The sequence below is a fragment of the Simochromis diagramma genome, unplaced genomic scaffold (genome assembly GCF_900408965.1).
Source record: "Simochromis diagramma unplaced genomic scaffold, fSimDia1.1 OVJJ01000602.1, whole genome shotgun sequence".
Classification (NCBI taxonomy): domain Eukaryota; kingdom Metazoa; phylum Chordata; class Actinopteri; order Cichliformes; family Cichlidae; genus Simochromis; species Simochromis diagramma.
In genome coordinates this window covers 9388450-9407775 of record NW_024387040.1, presented here as the reverse complement: position 1 = coordinate 9407775, position 19326 = coordinate 9388450, and the positions used below count along the sequence as shown (strand labels likewise).

The window sequence follows — 19326 nt, the reverse complement described above, 5'->3', positions numbered from 1 at the left end:
AATGCAAATAGTTGAAAACCTAGCAACTGTTAAAGAAGCAGAAAAAAAAAAAAAGATTATTGATTGTACCATACCTTTGTGTGCTTTACTGCAGAGAAGCCACCGCAGACATTGTAGTGCAATTCTGAACTCTGCTGTGAATACAGACCCGGGGCTGATCAGAGTGCAGGGAGAAAACAAACAGAGGGAGAGGAGACAGATAGGGAGACAAAAAAAAAAAGAAGGAGAGAGAGCGTGTTAGAGATGTGGAGTGTCTCGTCGAGCCGAATGCCCTCTCAGACCAACATGCACAGACTGATAACGGCAGCCTTCCTCCTCGGGATTACGTTTCCTCCTCCAGCCTGCTGACATGTAGCCATGTGACTCTAGGACCCATTCAGCACTGAGTCAGAGGCTGCTGCTCAGACATACATACACACACACACACACACACACACACGCAGAAAGTGGAAATGCAGCGATCGATATCTCTCTTTAACAAACCGAACGAGGGGAGTTGGATGTTTTGACAATTTTTTGCCTTTGTGACGTAGACTTGCATTTGCTTACCACTAACTGCGACCAGTTCAGCTAAAACTAAACAGTGATTTTCTGCAATTTAGTTATGCTTTTTTTTTTTATTTTAGAGACCTTAAAATTTCAAATAACCCATAATTGGCACGCACCAAAAAAAGAAAACAATGATTAGACGCAAGTTAGGAAGGGTAAACATACTTTTGAGCAGCTGAAGTGTTATTTAAGAGTTATTGTAGATATATCCTCAGGCTCCAGCCTCCAGGTTATGTTTTTGTGCTTTTTCACAGACAGTGCAGAAGTGTCTTAAATATGCTAACCCTTTAGGATTCACCGCAGCAGATCATCTGTCTCCATCTAGCCCCATCCTCAGCATCTTCCCGTCACACAAACCCTCTGCATGAACCCCATCCACTACATCAATGAATCTTCTGCTGTCTTTCTTTTCTTTCACGCTGAAAGCTCCATATTCAACATCCACTATCCCTTTCTCTGCACACGCCCGACCTCGCCAAAAAGATTTTTGGTTGTGTCTCTGGGAAAACACTTGCTCTGTGATGTCAGTGAACACTTTCCTCTTGGGTTTATGGACTCAGTTGCTCGGAGGATTATCCAGAACATGCTCATGTCCCTGCTGTCATTGTCATAGATCTTCTTGTCATTTTCATGATGGCAATGCCGAAAATGCTCAACTCAAGCCTAACGGGACTTCACTAACCAGTGGGTGACGTAAGAGTAGCTAATTTCGTCTTTTATACTGTGCATGATCCTAACATGTTAAACTGAAAGGTTAAATTAATAACCTTTCAAACAAAATTAGCCAATATATTTCTGGCATGTTTGCATACTGATATTAGCATGAAGCTTGGGGGGGGGACAGTTTGGGGGATGCTAGCATGTTTACAATGGGCAACACAAAGTACAGCTAAGGCTAATGGGTAATTAGTGACCAGCAATGAGCCAATAAGCACCATGGAAGTTACTAATGATGTTTTCTCACTTGTTGTCCAGCTGCGTGCTGAGACACCATTGCTATCCTATATTCATTATCTGCCTGGACCCACATCCTTTATCTCACTGAAATTGTGGCAACGTTACAGCTAACTAGCACTAATGTTTTGTGCATAAACAAACCAAGGTGGGAAAAACAAATGTAGGTGTACACTCTGTGTACATACTGTTTGTTTTTCCCAGTCAGTTTAATATCCGATTAATGTTTTAAATGAAACATGAGGGGAATCACCAAAGCAATTACAGGTAATCGTAAAGGAAATCTGAATATAGTCCACCCAAAAATTGTTGCTGAGACCTTTACTTCAAAACCACAAATGTCAAACTCGTGAAAGTTGGAGAGGAAACATGAGGGGATTTCTAAAGTCAGTAGACGTCAACTGCTGGGGACAACGACTGCATGTCTAATATAGCATCTGAGGGGCCATTCATAAGGGTAGGTTTCACCTGAGCTCAGCTCCAAGTTTCACAACAAACGGTCTCCTTTAAATTAAAGAAAAACTTCTCATTGCAATTAGATGATAAAAGAATTGAATGCACTTTATGACAAACTGTAAACCCTCCAGATGCACTGTAGGTAACTGTAAACTGTAAATATTAAACATAAATAAAAACATAAATTAATAAATTAAGTGTTTCTTAATTGGTCGACCCAGTAAACGGTCAAACCACACAAGAATATTTTGCGGTTCTCCAGTTTTTCTAGCATCAAAGTCACATGAGGTTTGCACACAGTGCTTCCCATGTATTCGTTCTCAAAATATCCATGACAAATCTCTTTCTCAACCTAAAAAGGGTGAAACAAAGTCATGTGACACACAAACTTAACAGGTGACCAAAGATGGCAAAGAACATGACAGGGGGATTTGTGAGGGACATGAACTGGACAGATTATTTTCTTGTTATCGTTTATCATCTTCTCATTTGGGCTATGAAACTTCTGCTTTTATTTCTAGCTCCCTCTGCAGGTTATTTACTACAGGTGTTTCTACTTCGCCACCCACACCTGGTTTTCAGACCCTGATGAAAACACATTGGTCTCTTTCTTTATTTTGTTTGAAAAATATATTTAAAACGTTATTTTACGCGAAGACAGAGTGCTTTAGTTGTTCCCTATGGTTATATCTGCATAACAATAATTAGTACAGAACTGTGAGAATGTGTTAAGCCACCCCTCATTTCTTTAGATTTTACTAGGCAAATGAGAAAAAGGTGCAATGATTGGATGCAGTTTTGTTCAGTTCATTTTCAGTCCAGTTCATGTATAACTGGCTAACCAACTACTTCAACCTCCCCACTTCCCTTCCTTAAGAATGGCTTTTTGACAGGCACTGTTCCACTGTGAACATTTCTAATGACGCGTCCAACTGAAGGGCCAGAAGCATCTCTCAGCTCCTGTGTCGTCTCTTCACTTTCCTGATGGAAAAACACTGTTTTATGTCTCTAAAACTGTTATCTTTGGCATTTTTCATAGAATCACCTAAAGAAGTGGGAACAACTGTGACAGTGCCTGAAGATACAATTTAGATACAATTCAAAACAAATGTATCTAAATTGACTTTTGTGTGTAGACACAACACTGATTCATCCCTTGAGTCAGGTGCCTTTTATATGCTTGAATGAGTCATAGGTCTGTGTTAAGTGGCTTTAGAAAAAGATAAATAAATACTAAAATAAATAAATAAAATACTTCCTATACAAATAGTCAGCTACAAAGACTAAACTGAAAATGAGCAAATGAGCAAGAAAAAAAAATTTTTTTTTTAAGCCTTCAGAGTCTACTGCTCAAGTCAGCTTAAAGATTACAGGAAAAGTCTGCCTCCTTGGAAGCAAAACAGAAAGAAATGAGATGTTGAAATGTTGTTCTTTAAACATATACCTGCTTCACTAAAGAGCGCCTGTCAGATCAGCCACGCAGCTCTTCCTTTCTTCTTTAATTATTAAAGGGTAATAGCTTTCATCTAAACATGTAAACAGTGGGTGCTGAAATTAATAAACAAGTATTATTTTATTTTATTTTTTCCCCTGGCCTTCCGCAGCTTTGCAGCATAGTTGGCAATGGGGGGAAAAGAAAAAAAAAAAAAAAAAAAAAAAAAAAAAAAAAAAAAATCCTCTCATGTTATGGAAGAATCAACACCATTACACAATTAATCCCACCTAAAGTCACAAAAGCCGCCACATTAATTGTGTTTTGCAGCGAGCAAAGAACAACCCTGTGATCTAAACAAGTTGCTTTTCCATTCCCCAAATAATCAAGCACTGCATTCCACAAAAGCTTATATCAGCCTAAGGGCTAAAGAAAAACCAAACGCCAGCAGAAGTCGGAGAGGGTGTGTGTGTGTGTGTGTGTGAGGTATAGTTGTTTGTCTCCGGGGATGTAAGCTCACGGCGGAGTCACATGCATATCTTGCGGGGGGGAAAAAAGCTAAAATTAAAGCCACTTCAAAGTCTGGGGCTTTCCTCAATAATAATAGCATTATCCACTGTGGCCAGCTCTAAAAAGGTGCGACTTCATACATGCGTGGACAACAGGTAGTCATTTCTTAACCGCAACCACCAAATGAGAAGCTTACATCACATCACCAACCTGCACAGAATATATGTCAAGTTAATGTTAGGTTAATATACCGAGCCAGATTTGGCCCAAAAGCTGGACTAAATAAAGAAATCTGTACTTCGGTCGAAACATGAAAGCAAACACAAAAATGACATTTGACGAGAATTCTTGCAGGACAACAAGCTGCCTTAACACAGTGTTAGTGTTAACGCATTTCGGAAAACTCCCCTCAGCTTCCTGTAATTCTTTTCTCCACTCAAGTTTAACACAAGGCAATATTCTTAGTCATAAAAACACACAAACACACTGAAGTGATGCAGCTGAGGCTGGACTTGCAAAGACTATGCATTAACACAGAGGTTCACTACAGCAGTCAGACCCCCTGTGCTGCCTTCTAATGCAGACTGACCTCGATGAAGCTGTATACCTCTGACAGCTGCCCTGCCTGTGGATCTCTATGGCGATTTGGCACTGGTGTGTTGATAGCGTTCACTCAGTTGCCTCTGAGTGTTTTAACCTAAAATAGCTCAACAGTTTAGAAGTGACCCCGCCAACTCCTGAGTTTTGTAACATGCAGACATCTCTTCACAGCCCAGTGGCCACACCAGCTTCACTCAGGGTTTGGCACGGTCTAGAGACTTCAGCATGACTATGCTTGTTATGCGCACAAAGTCACTGGAAGAGCTCCAGTCTAACACAGCGAACAGCTGCTCTCAGTCAATCTATGCACATCTTATATCAAACTCCCATCAGAGGGTTCGGGCAGAAAATGGCTGTGCTTACAGCTGAAACGGCACCTGTCTTTGGAGTGACGAGAGATTTCAGAGACTGCTGAGTCCCAGCCAGTCTATCGTCCCCACCTCCAGAAAAGAGAACGCAATCATCTCTCAAGCATTCACATACCTCAGAAAGGCTTAGGGTATACGAAACACAGCGGCAGGCTAAAACAGACGCAAGTCTTCACTCTACTTGAAGAATATCAGTGTCCACAAAACCAAAACAACCCAAGACTCAGCAAGTTAGAAAAGGCTGCAAAGACTTAATGTTTCTGCTATAAATAGGAGGCATGGAAACTGAACAATGCATTCAATCAACATGAAATAGGTCCTTTTTTCTTTTTTTTTTTTAAAATCTTTGTTTGACCTTTATTCCCCGTTTATAGAGATAAAAGAGATGTATTAACAAAAGCTTCCACTCTTTGTCCTCCTCCTTAAAAAAAACAAAAAAAAAAACCAAAAAAAAAACCCCAGAGTCAACAGGAAGTAGCAAGCCTCTAATAAACATACAAAGTAAAATATGTGTCTATGTTTTCATCTTATATCTAGATATTAGTTTGTAAGGAGTCAGTGGTTAGCCAAAACAACCAGTCACAAGCTTGAAAAGCACAACAACGAGTTTAAAAAGTAAAAACAATAAAAATGTTAAAAAAAAAAAAAAAAAGCCATAAAGAGCCAAAGGGTAGTGTTCATATTATCCACCCATTTCATCCTCTGTTATTAAAAAGATATTGATTTTTGCAGCTCTAACAGCCTCCAACAGCAATTGTGGTATTGGTCTCAAAGTACCCATATCAGATTGTAATAAAACCACTGAGCTAGCACAGGGAAGGTTCTCTCGTATTCTACTTCAGTGAATACCGAGATAAAGCACCTTGTCTGCAGCAATGTAATTACAATGCTGGATTACACATAGTAATATAAGGGGGGGAGAAGCACACAGTGTAATAATGGAGAAAAGACGAGTTGGAGCCACCCGAGACCGGTCCTATCCAGCTCCAGTAGTCTTAGGGTGTGGTTCTCCTTCTCAAAATTGCATCAAGGGCTGCTCAGGTTGCAGAAAAACAGCAATTGTGAAGCTGTGACCCGGTGCACTTAGAATAACCACTTATTGTCCTGAGACTTAGAAAGGCGCGGGAATAAAATATCCCCTGGACTCCCAGACCCAAAACAAAGCCCTAAAAAAAAAAAAAAAAAAGATCTCACACTATGCCAAATACAAGTCAGCCATTTATTCATTTCTTGGGAAACAACGTAATGTGATTACGTTTGTGTGGCTGGCAACACAACTTGGGAAACCTTTGCCAGACTGAGAAAATGAATGAAATTTGAACTTGTGTTTGCTTGGGAAAGGATTATGAAGGCAAAGATTGATCCAAGAGGAACAGAAAGGATGCCAAACCAGATCATATTTAGTCTGGTTTAGATGCTCCCAATAAACTACAATCTGCAGACAACTTAATGAGCTTTAATGTAACAGGACAGCAGGCCTAACAATGCACATTCCAGCGTCTACAGCCAAATCACATAATGATAATTAAATGCAAATTAGCAGGATAGAGCCGAGCAACAGCTGAGCAACAGCCAAGCAAGTGAACGTCATGGTTCCAGATAATAAACAAGACAAAAATAACAGTGTTTAGGTTCAGATACATTTTTCAGGATTAATATGTTTATGGAAAAAGCAGCATGCTTGTTTATCTGCAAGGGGAAGGTAAAACAAACATGAAGAGCTACAAACCCCTGATAGATTACCACCAAAAAAAACATAATGCAGAAAAATGGGTTTGGGATAATGCAGAGAGGATATAATACTCAGTTTGTCCAGCTTCTCTTTTTATTGCTTATTGCACTCTCAGCATAACATGTAGCAGAATGTTAGGGGTGCAACGATACACAAAATTCACGGTTCGGTTCGATACTTTGGTGTCAAGGTTCGATTTTTTTTGATACAAAAAAAAAAAAAAAAAAAAAAATGTTCATGCCCGTTTAATTTGTCATTTATTAAAATTATAAATATATATTTTAACTCAAAAGTACAGTTTTTAAATTTAATGTTGCTGAAACAATAAAGTAATAAAAAAATAAATCTGATTGAGAAATCACTCATCTTTGGAAAAGAGTTTATTACAGAGAAATGTCTCTTTCCAAAATAAAAGCTATACTATACGCTTCTTCTGGGATATATTCTCAGCAGCATATTAAACATATCAGGTCCCCATAAGGAGAATCATGTCCTAACGGCTGTCTAAATGACTCGGGTAAAGTTTGTACCATCTGTGCTTGTTGTTTTTGTCTGCTTCCACTTGTCTTTGCACTAGGATGGCGTCGGAGTAAATGTGCAGTCATATTCGTTGTGTTCCCACTAGTGCTGTCAGCGTTAATCTCGTTGAAATGACGTTAATGCCACAACACGGCAAATCTCTGTTAACGAGCTACCACGGATCGCCCCATGTGTGGGGCTAGGACGGCCAACACTTTAACGAGCAAACTGCGCTAACGCACTAGTTCCCACCCATGGAATTGAGCATTGCGTGGCACATCCGACATACTGTTTTACTTTTGTCCATGACGCGCTTACCTTCAGGGTCATACGTCACATGAAAACCAAAATAAGCTAAGTCCATCAATGAGCTTGTTTCTTTTTGAGGCAAAGATGTGAGATTTTTGTCATTTTATCTACCTTGTTTAGGTGTCTGCCTCCATTAAATCAACTCTACAAAATATTTACATGTGAGGTGCAGTGGCTGAAAAGCTCCACTACTCTACTTGGCTTATTAGATTGGGACTGTGCAATTATCATTTTTGTTATGACTATTATTTTAATTACAAATTGTCCCTTTTTTACCAATGACCTGAGGTTGTGCAAGGGATCGCCAACCGGTCTCTAGGCCCGTGTGACTGATGCCCAACACAAGAAAATCAAGATAAAATAATTACAGTGCCACATCCTTTTCTTTTATCGTTGCTGCAGTCTGAAAATCCATATTCACATTGGCATCCATTTGTGGCTGTTCAGTTTACTAAGCTATTTATTTATTCATTCAGGTTTTTCAGTTGAATTGCCCTCCATACAGTGGAAAGCCGTTTAACTGAGAAGATAACTTGTTTATGTATAATAAATACGCAGTTTCTCCAGAATCTGTAAATAATTGCGTTAAATGATCTCAAGCTTGTTACTGACCAAATTAGTTATGATCATGATTTTATAGAAAATTAATGATAAACATTTGGTATACTCTCCTGAATCATCAGGCGTAGCACTGATGGTGGTGGGTTAGAGAACTTCAACACATAACCTGACAACTCTAGTTAACCTCCTAAGACCCAAACTCTTTATGGCATGCATTTTTTTATTTCTCTTTCCCATTGTGACTTTATAGTGTTCTATCGAACACTATAAAGTCACAATTGAGTAATGATGTGCAAAACTCTTTATTTACAAAAACAAAATAAGAAACAACAATTGTGCACCTTTGAGCAATATGGCTCATTTGAAAGCAATTTGCAAGAGCAAAATTTAGTATCGTGGTCTAGACAACCCAAAATGTGATGTCCCCATATTTGGACGCCAGGTCCTAGGAGATTAAAACAGTGTGTTCATATTAACTAATTTGCAAAAGTGTGAAGTTAGACATTAAAGATCATCCTTCTGATTCACTAATATCTACATTTTTCACTCCTTACAAATCAGCATCAGAGCAGATATCCAGTGTCTGCCATGCTCTGATAAAAACGTTCAGCTCATCCCCCCCACTTTTCCTTCCTCCCCTTCTGCATGACCAAGCAATTCACAAAAGGAATGTGGAGACGCTCTGCTCAAATATTTATCCTTCAGCATTTTTTCCCCCCTTTCCTCTAAAGCACAACACGCTGCTGTTGTCAAACCAGCTCGCAATAAGTCTGTTCGACATATTTCACAGAAGCAAAGGAAAACAAATAAAAGCTGAGACTGATCACACTGATAAGTGTTCAAGCATTGCACAGCTTTATGGGACAAAAGGACATCGAAGGACTCGGGAATTTTTTTTTTTTTTTTTTTTTCCCCTCTTTCTCAAAGATCAAATAAGTTCAGATTGACCAAGACAAACATTTCACATTCCTCCATCTAGCCCTCAGGTTTTGAACTATAAGGGGGGGAAAAAGCATCACTGTGGTTTATATCACTTAACCTTAATTATTGGAAAGGATAATCGGTTTAGCCAGTGTATTGGCTTTATATCAAAATAAAAATATCTCCTCAAATAACCTGCAGTGCACAGAGATTATACTGGTGAGTCAGCAGAAGAGACATCCTTCCTCCATCCTGCCAGAGGACATGTGTCCTTACATCCATTAGACAAAATACACGGTCCTGGTTTCCAAGATGGGGATTTCAAATGGTGCAAATAATCATGAGTTATTAATTCACTTGAAATTACACCTATCCATTTATGAATCCAAACAGATGATAGACTAAGATGGGGTTTCTTTCTCTTTTTTCTTGCATAAATTATCTTATTTTCTGCAACATAATCTGTGGAAACCAGAAACAAAACAAGCCAAAATGGATTTTTCCTCATTAGTTTCTGTTGCAACACTTTACTGACAGTGAATTTAAAAAGGGATGTTGCCCATTTTTGCCTCCTTAGACTTTGCTAGAGTAGTTTTGCATTAGTCACAATCCACAATAATCCACTGTTCATCCACTCTCTGAAACAAGCTAGTTTAGCTTTCTTCTGATTGGCTGCCCCTCACAAACTTGAGGTTTAAACAGCAGATGGATGTGGCTTCTTTGCTTGGAGCCAGAGCCTTGTACTTGAGATGACCATATAAGGAATATCCACTCTCTGTGACATCATAAAGAGGCAAAAGTAGACAAAAGTGTTTTAAACTAGACATAAAGCACAAAGTTTTTAATATTTAATACATGCATGCACTATTGTAACACCCTGCATGTATGACAGAAAATAAGGAAGAGCATAGTAATAGGTACAGGTCCACTTTAAAAGCAAGTTAAGTTTGTATTTAACCTCAGATATGAGCAGAGAACGCGTTACTGTAATCTGATTACTTTTTTCAGGTAACGAGTAAAGTAAGGGATTACTATTGCAAAAACGGTAATTAGATTACCGTTACTTTCCCGTAGGAATGCTGCATTACTGCGTTACTAAAACCGTGATTTTTTTGCGAGAACGTCTCATGACAGTGACGTAAGCGAGTGCGACGTTTGTGACAACAGCTGTGTCCAGATCAACAATGGATCACATATCGATTGTGGGAGAGAGTATGAGCATGCGGCGTTTAAAGCGTGGAAGTACTGACCTTACTTTGAGTTTGATTCCATAAAAAGTGACAAAAACATTAGTGTCCGTTGTGCGTGGGAAGAAAACTTCTTTTTACAGCGAAAAAAACCCCTAAACTTCCAAGCAAGCACCGAGTGCGCAACGACGTAATGGGAAACTCACAGAGAAACTCGCGGATTCTTCAACTGACCGCTGCGGCACACCTGCACCAGGGTAAACCTCCGCCTACCGCAGTCCTGCTTTACAGGTGAAAATAGAGCAACAGGACCGCTAGTCTTTGACTTTATTTATTTTCTGCTGTGTTTTACTTGCATCTATTTGAAAGACTGAGTGTAAACACACAAAAAAAAAAAAATTATGTGCTGGAATGTGCAGAAAATAAGTTTAAATGTTAAACAAATTTCTTCAAGTCAGAGAATGTTGCATATAATTACATTTTTGCTTGATGCATAAAGTTAAAAGGTTAAAACTAATAAAACAAGTTTTAAAAAGCGACTTTTCCATTTGATTTCATTTTGTATGATGGATTATGCAGAAAAAGTAGAATTGGGCTGAGAGATCTATCACTTTATCACCTATTCAGGTTGTAAATCATGTTTTTAAAAAGTAATCAGTAACTAAGTAATTAATTACTTTTGAAAATAAGTAATCAGTAAAGTAACGGGATTACTTTTTTGGGGAAGTAATCGGTAATTAGTTACGGATTACTTTTTTCAAGTAACTTGACCAACACTGTTTCCTTTGTTTTTTTCCACAAAAAAAACTAAACTATGTTACTTGTAACCGAGCCCTCCTGTGTCTTTGTTTCCCCAGATAAAATCAGATTCAGACCTCTTTTGCATCACATGCTCTGCCGCAGCAGGAAACTCACAAGTGGCACTACAACATAAATAATGCTACGTTCCAGTAATTAGTCTAAGGCAACATAACCTCACGTCTAATGACAAAGCGCCATTCAACATTTCTCTTCTTGTCATGTGCAACCACCGCATGAGAGCCATTTACAGAAACGGTAGAAGTTTCTTACAGGCTACAGCATCAAATGATACGCATTAATGCTTTTCTATGCTGTTTCCTCAAACCTCAGAATTATCTCACGGTATAGGAATACAAATGAAAGAATGACCAGATCATGTCTTATTTGGCAGAAATATGCCATTTTTCTGCCATTTCTCATAATCTGATAAGCCTAGATGTCTGTTATTCTTAAGTAAATTAAATCCCAGTTAACAAAACTGATTACAGAAATTATTTTATTACCTGCTGATTTCCTTTTGGCTCTAGCCAGAACTTGACTGCAGGGGCGGGGTATCTGTTGCCTCAAATCAATGTAAAACTTTTAGAGCAGTTTGTCTTTTTTAAAAACAACAAAGATATACATTTTCTTGAACAGACTTGCTTAACAAGCTAAATTAAACAAAACTGTTCATTTGAACATTGGCACAGGCCAAATTTCAAAAGTGGGACATGGCCATTTGCCGCCATGTTGTGTAATAACTTCAGAAATCATTCAGTAATTTCTTGCTGTGGTGTCTAAAGAGAATACCCAAGAAACTGCTGATCGGCTGAGATTTTCCCCACACACCCATCTTTAGAGTTTACGGAGACTTGTCAGAAGAGGAACTATCCAGTAAGTGGAAGTTCTGAGCAAAAATGCTTAGTAGAGCTTCTGAAATCAACAAACTCAAACACTCGTTACAACCAAGGGATGCAGAAGAGCATATCTGAATGCACAACATGCCAAACCTTGGCAGCACCCACTCAATGCCTCTCCTGTCAGCTAAGAACAGGAAACTGAGGCTACAGTTCACAGTTCACACAGACTCACTAAGGCTGGATAACTCTTATCATACTGTACTTTGTTATTCTCTCTGCAGAGGATGTGCAGATTTAAGTGCAACTATTGCAGTGTGTACTTGTACTTTAGATGGAGGAACTGTACAGAGAGATAGCCAGAGGCAGGAATGATTTCCGGTGTCATTCAATGCTGCATTTTGGTAATCTCAGGCTCTCACTGGACGTGCTCCTATGACTGGCCAGGAGGTATCGTCTAGCATTTGCCCATCTCTTGGCTAACATCTGCCTCTCTGACACCACTTTTAGAGACTCCAGCTCCATCCCCACACATTACTGGCCTTCGGGATCAGTTTATTGAGTCTGTTGGCCTCTGTGACCTTCAACCTGTGGCCCTAGGATGCAGGGGCATGGAGGATGGCACTGGCCACAACAGACTCGTACTGTAGAAAAGCAAAGTTTAACTGATCTTGCATATTGCCTTGATCTCATTCAGATGGTGGAATCCGAATTTATTTCAAGCATCCATCCTGGCTAGTATCAAGGTTTCAGGCTTCTAGTGTAATGGTGTGGGGGGATACTTTTATTGGCCACCTTTGCGTCACTTAGCACTAACTGAGCCCGTTTAGACACCACAGCCTTCTTGAGTATTGTTGCCGACCACAGATTATTCATCTTCTGATGTCTGCTTCCAGCATGACAACACACAAGGTCACAAAACTCAAATCACCCCAACTGGTTTCCTGAACATGACAATAAATTCACTGTACTCAAATGGGCTCCACGGTGACCAGATCTCAGTCAAACAGAGCACCTTCGGAATGTGGTGGAACAGGATATTCATATTGTCATGTCTGCAGCAATTGTGTAATGCTATCAAGTCAACTTGGACCAAAATCTCTGAGGAAAGTTTCCAGTACCTCGTTGAATCTATGCCATGAAGCATTAAGGTGATTCTGAAGGGGCACACCCAGTATTAGCAAGGTGTACCTAATAAAATGTCTACAGAGTGTGTATTGAGAATGTGTCTTATCCTATGTGCGTTCACGGTCATGTTCCCAAAGCTCCACGCCACGTGGGGGCAAAAAGAAAAAAAAAAAAAAAAAGCAATAAAATTTAATATTAAACTTTTTTTCCCTCCTAAACATTAAGTCTTGATGTTTCTTTTGAACCTTTATCTATAAATTTATATGCATACGTAACAGAATGATAAAACTGATTGACCGTGCTTTCGTCATCAGGAATCTCAGCTTTGGAGTGACCTTCCTGAGAAGATAAAGCAAAATCTACGACTTGCTCCAAACCACTTCTAAAAACAATGTTTGTTTGTTTTTTTTAAACCTGCTGTTATCTCCTCTCCTCTCTCCATCTTTTTTTAAATCTATCTCCCTCTTACTGTCCTTACATCATCTATTATCTTTTTTTTAACTGACTATGTGTTTTTCTTTTTACTCTAACTGACAATTTGTCTTTATTACAGGATGTTCTCCTCCACCCTAACTAAAAACCATTATTCTAAGAGGCAGAACAGAGACACTTGGTGTTCAGTGTTACAAAAGAATGAATAAGCCGGCAGATGGGCAGACAGAGAGACCCCTGGAGATCAGAGGAGAGCAAAACAACATGTGTGCATATATTAAACATCATTTTAAAAAAAAAAAAAAAAAAAGCTCTGGCTTCTTCAGTGGTATTTTAAATTCACACAGCAGTCATTTTACAGCTGTAATCATGTTTAAAATAAAAAAAAGAAAGAAAGAAAACGAAGAGGAAAAAAAACATAGCCTGTGCACCGTTGTAGTCTGTAACTTCATAACCTTTGGGTGTATGATTAACACAACAAATAACCAAAATAGGATGAAACAGCTTGTTACAGCTCCTAACCAGTGCTGGCATGCCTCGTTTAATAACTGATTAATGTATTAACAGGAAGATAACCAGACTGACGACATCTGGATTAACTATTCCCCCTGAGAGACAATAATGCTCCTGTTGATCCAGTGAATGAATGAATGAATGAATGAATGAATGAATGAATGAATGAATGAATAAGACCGACCACACGTCCACTCCCTTCACTGCTGTGTTTAAAGCCGTCTGTCCTTCCTGATGACACAACGTGAAACAACATCCTAGCTCTTAAAAAAAAAAAAAAAATCACCAGCGTGGCTTTGGTCAAGAGGTGAAAAGCACTAGTCTATGGGATGAGGAACTCCCACGACATCAACAAAAACTCTCAGTCCGACCACATTTCTACCACTTTCCCCCCTTCCTCTTTGTTTTTTCACATTACCTGGTTAACAAGCTGGAAAACAAAGCTACCGGCGGAGGTAACGGACACTTGCATGCATGTGTGGCAGTTGACTGGCTGTCAGCTCCGCTTCTTCACTACACAGCAGAACAAGACGTCGGTCGAAACCTGTTAACGGACTTCAAAATTACGCCGCTCTGAGCGAAAAAAAAGATGCTTTTTCATAAAGCTAAAGTCGTGTGAAGCGCTCACTCACACACAGATTACAGCTTAATTACTTACCGGTGCCTGGTACTCGACCCCAAACTCTACGTGTGCTCAAGCCAGTGTTAACACTCCCGAAATAAAAGCATTTCAACTTCCGGCTAGACTTTCAACTTAAAACAATTTCACACCAAATTCGTGCATTTGTCACGGTCACGTTAGATATATGACATCTTGAAGCCTAAAGCAAAAAAAATCATCAAAAACGAGACACTGCAGTGAGACAAAGGTCTTGATTCTTTCTATACTGCATCGTGCACCTTTATTTTGAAGTTACACCAATCTAATTCCGGTTTAATCTAGGTAACTTTTGGCAGCTGTCGCCGTTTTCTTCAAACAGAAGTTGCTGCGCCTGCGTGAACGATAAAACACATTTCAGAAGGCCTGTGACGGCGTCGTTCCGTTATGATGCTTATGACGTTAATATAAATAAATGTATGTAGGAAAATAAACATTAAAAAATAATAAAAGGTTTTCTGTTTCTTATATTTCTAGTTCACATTTTACGCAGATCAAAGCGCGATATGACATTTAAGTTAAAATAATAACGACAATTTATTTATCTTGACTTAGGAAATTTCCAGAAAACGCATAGTTTAACCACCAGGAAGGACAGGCAACCTTTATTAGGATCACTAAAAATCATTTAAGGCTCATAATTTCATAGTTACATTCTGTAACAATGTGAATTTAGTCATTTTCCCTTAGTGTTAGTTTTCAATGACTTCACGTTTGTTAGATAATTCCCTTTTCTGTTCCCATTCTGTTCCTTTAATTTCCGTACTTGTCTTTTTGTCCTTTCTTGTCTCCCCGTTAAGTTGACTCTCTTCCTGTTTTATAATAGTAAGTGTTGTTCTCTTATGTGTCTTGTGTGGAGTTTCTCTTCCTGTCTCATTATGTTAGCTGTCTGCAGCAGCTGTGTTCCCACCTGTTACCTGTCCCCTCGTTATCTTCTCTGTGTGTGTGTGTGTGTGTGTGTGTGTGTTGAGTACTGAGTCGCCCCTTATCCTTTGCTGTGTTGTCCCACATTGCTGTGAGCTACCTCGCTGCAAGCTTTGAGTTTGAGTATTTGAATTCCTGGCTCAATTTCAGTAGATCTTTCAGTAGATCTTTCCTGGACGTTGTTTATTTCTTGGAGTTACAGCATTAAAAGCTGATTTTGACCCTTTTTCCTGAGTCCTGCATTTGGGTTCAGCTTTGACTGGTTACACAGCTGAGTTATGACACTTTAGTAATGCTGTTGTCGAGGCTCTGGGGAGAGCAGTCCATGACTGGTAATACTTGTATTGCATGGCCACCATGTTTGGGCTCATTCTCATGCTGAAAAATTAAGCTGCTGCCAGTTAAACTATTTCCAAATGGTATTGGTATTTTCTGCATTCATAATTCCATCAGTTTTGACAAAATTCTCCAACACCGCTTGCTAAAATGCAACCCAAACCATGACAAAACCTCCACCGTGTTTTACAGATGCTGTTCATCTGCTGCAGATAGTTTTCATTTTATATTTCCTCACAAGAGCATGATAAGTTTTCAGCTTATATTTCTTCAGACATCAGTTTCTTTGTGCAAATATATGATTTTATGTCTGTCAAGCAACAAATCTCTCATATCACATGTCGTTTATAAAGAAATATATCTGAACAACACTGCAGTGGGTTCATATTTCGCATTACTCATTGCTGGCAGCAGAAGTGGACTGCCTTGTCTTTCCTTTGTATACCAGCAGAACCTCGGGGGCTACCTCAGCCCACCTTGCTGTTCCCTGCCATCACCTGACTGCACACCTGAGCCACTTGTATGCCCTTGCATACTAATTATTAGTCACATTGTTTGATGACAGTGTAATTTCTGCAATTTTATTGAAATATACACATATATGTGTACATGCAGGTCTACTTTAAATATATGTCTAGCTTTACCCAATATCTAAGAATTGTATAATAATCTAAACGTCTTCATATGCATGTGAATAAAGTAGTAAGTAAGAAAGAATATATTATGAAGGCTGTATAAGCTGTATGCCCTTTATCTAAAGGTCTTCCTTCTTCTTTCACACATATTAACCCTACCTGTCGCATTACGGTCTGCTGCAACTTTATGAATATCTTATCTCGCTTAATCACATTGTTATCTGTTCCTGTGTCACTCACTGTTGCTGTATTACTTGTCCACAGCAGTCCTGCAAAAGCATTAAAGAAAGAGTCTTTATATTAATTTCAAGTGTAGAGTAATATGAGTAATTAAATCCTACCTTTTTTTTTTCTTTTTTTTTTTACAGTGCTTTTTAATCAGAAGAAATCACAATGATACAAGCGCATGGTGTTATTTTGTTTTATGGTTTGTATCTTCTGAGTTGATCAGATAATTGGATAATCAGACCATCGGGCTTATTTATGATTAATAAATTGTTTATGCCCATCAAATTCATGGGCATCTGAAAATCAGTGTATAAAGTCTATGGCCACATCACATAGAGTAAGTGTGACCCCTGCTGACAGCTTACTGCTAATGAACTCTGAAGTTACGCCTGTTGTGTTTAAGCATTATAATATATGTAGTGAATGAATACCCACTTCATTGAAACAAAAAGACAAAAATAAGACAAAATAAATAAATAAGGGTTGTTGTTTTTTTTTCAGACAAAAAATCCAAAATGTAGTTTTTATTACACAGTTACATTCAATAAAGACATGAAAACAAGTGAAATAAAATAAAAGAGCTCAATGAATTAAAATCTGGCACTGACAAAAAGACAGGAGGTTGAGCTGGGGGAGCAGATGATGTTAAGATTCTCACTGGGAGAGACCAGAACGGACACGATTAGTAATGACTATATCAGAGGGACAGCTCACATTTGGAGATAAAGGTGGAGATGCAAGGTTGAGATGGTTTGGATGTGTGCAGAGCAGGGACAGTGGCTATATTAGACGGAAGATGTTAGATGTTGGAGCTGTCAGGCAAGAGATAAACAGGAAGACCTCAGAAAACGTTCATGGATGTAATGAAGAAGGACCTGTAGAGGGTTGGTGTGACAGTGGAGGATGTTAGGGTGAGATGGAGGCAGATGGTACCCTGTGGCGACCTGTAAAAGAAGCAGAAAGAGGAAGAATGAATAAAAAGATAAATATGATAGAATGAAAATCAGCATCAATAAAAATCTAAACAAAATCTTCTTGCTTAATACAAAACAAAGATCACATCAGTAGGCCTCTTTTGTGGCGTGAAGCCATGGTGCCGCTTGCTGATCATCATCTCTCTTCTTAATCTAGCTTCAGCAACTCTTTCCCACGTCTTCATGGCTCATCAGCTTTATCCCTCTGTAGTTACTACAGCTCTGCACCGGTGCTCTTGAAATCAGAACCAGAACAACGTTTTCTCTATTCCTGATTGAAGTTTGTGTTAAATAGTGTGGTTAAAAAGTGCACTGCCCTCTCGCCCAGACATCTCCATACCTCCACAGATATCTCACCTGGACCAGATGCCTTTCCACGCTTCATCCTATTCATAGCTGCCCCACTTCCTCTCCCTGATTCACTGTTACTATCTCACAGCACACAAAACATGAAACACATACATACAGAACATAACAAATACAAAATAGTTCAATAAGGTCAAGATTGCACAAAAATAGAGACAGTTAAGTAGGAAAAATAAATAAAGTAAAATAAATAAAAGAGCCCAGTGAATACAAACTAAATATTACATGATAAACTTTATTTTATTTACATTATAAACATTATAAACTAAATATTATATTATAAACTTTATTGTTGTTTTGCAAATCTTCACTCATTTTGAATTTGATGCCTGCAACACGTTCCAAAAAAGCTGGGACAGGTGCAGCAAAAGACTGGGAAAGTTGAGGAATGATCAAAAAACACCTGTTCTGAACATTCCACAGGTGAACAGGTTAACTGGAAACAGATGTTTGTCGTGACTGGGTATAAAAGGAGCATCCCTAAAAGGCATCATTTTGTAAAGGATATTACCATGTGGGCTCAGGTATACTTCAGAAAAACTATTGTTAGTTAACACAGTTTGTCCCTACATCTACAAGTGCAAGTTAAAACTCTACCATGCAAAACGAAAGCCATATATCAACTCCAGATACAGCCCAGAAATTCCACCGGCTTCTCTGGGCCTGAGCTCATCTCAGATGGACTGACGCCAAGTGGAAAAGTGTGCTGTGGTCTGACGAGTCCACTTTTTCAAATTGCTTTTGGAAATCATGAACTTTGTGTCCTCTAGGCCAAAAAGGGAAAGGATCATGCGGATTGTTGTCAGCACAAAGTTCAAAAGCCAGAATCTGTGATGGTATGGGGGTGTGTTAGTGCCCACGACATTGGTAACTTGCACATCTGTGAAGGCACCATTAATGCTGAGAAGTACATAGAGGTTTTGGAGCAACATATGCTGCCATCCAAGTGACATCTTTTTCAGGGACGTCCCTGCTTAAGCCACATTCTGCATGTGTCACAACAGCGTGACTTTGTAGTAAAAGAGTGCGGGTACTAGAATGACCTACCTGTAGTCCAGACCTTTCTCCCATTGAAAATGTGTGGCGCATTGTGAAGCACAAAATACCACAACGGAGATCCCAGAGTGTTGAGCAAAGGAAGTTTCTGGTACACCTGTAAAATGATGTATACCAGATTTTAGGTAAACCTAGAATCTCAGTTTAATGCGGTTTATTATAAGTGTATATTAACTAATGTTACTAGGCCTGTATACTCGAGGTATTGTGCTAGACTACATTATCAAATACCATCAATAGCATATAACACATCATAGCCCTTTGACGTTAATACCAATCTACTTTAAAATAAGCATTTTTATTCTATCAGTAGATAAACAGTAGATGAAAACAATATTTCT

At 38.9% G+C, this 19326-nt stretch overlaps 1 protein-coding gene across 5 annotated transcripts in view; it reads right to left on the bottom strand.

The window, feature by feature from the left end:
* The window catches only part of slc4a2b (solute carrier family 4 member 2b), a 46821-nt gene extending 32200 nt beyond the window's left edge, over positions 1 to 14621 (bottom strand). For 2 of the 5 annotated variants that reach the window (XM_040043977.1, XM_040043981.1), the window contains exons 1-3: positions 14467 to 14621; positions 14227 to 14381; positions 75 to 154 (exon numbers count right to left, since the gene is read on the bottom strand). The gene's annotated coding sequence lies outside the window, so the exon portion shown is untranslated. Of the gene's footprint in view, positions 1 to 74; positions 155 to 14226; positions 14439 to 14466 lie in introns of those variants that run through there. The other 3 variants (XM_040043980.1, XM_040043979.1, XM_040043978.1) reach the window with 3 other exon arrangements.
* Positions 14622 to 19326: the final 4705 nt, after the last annotated feature.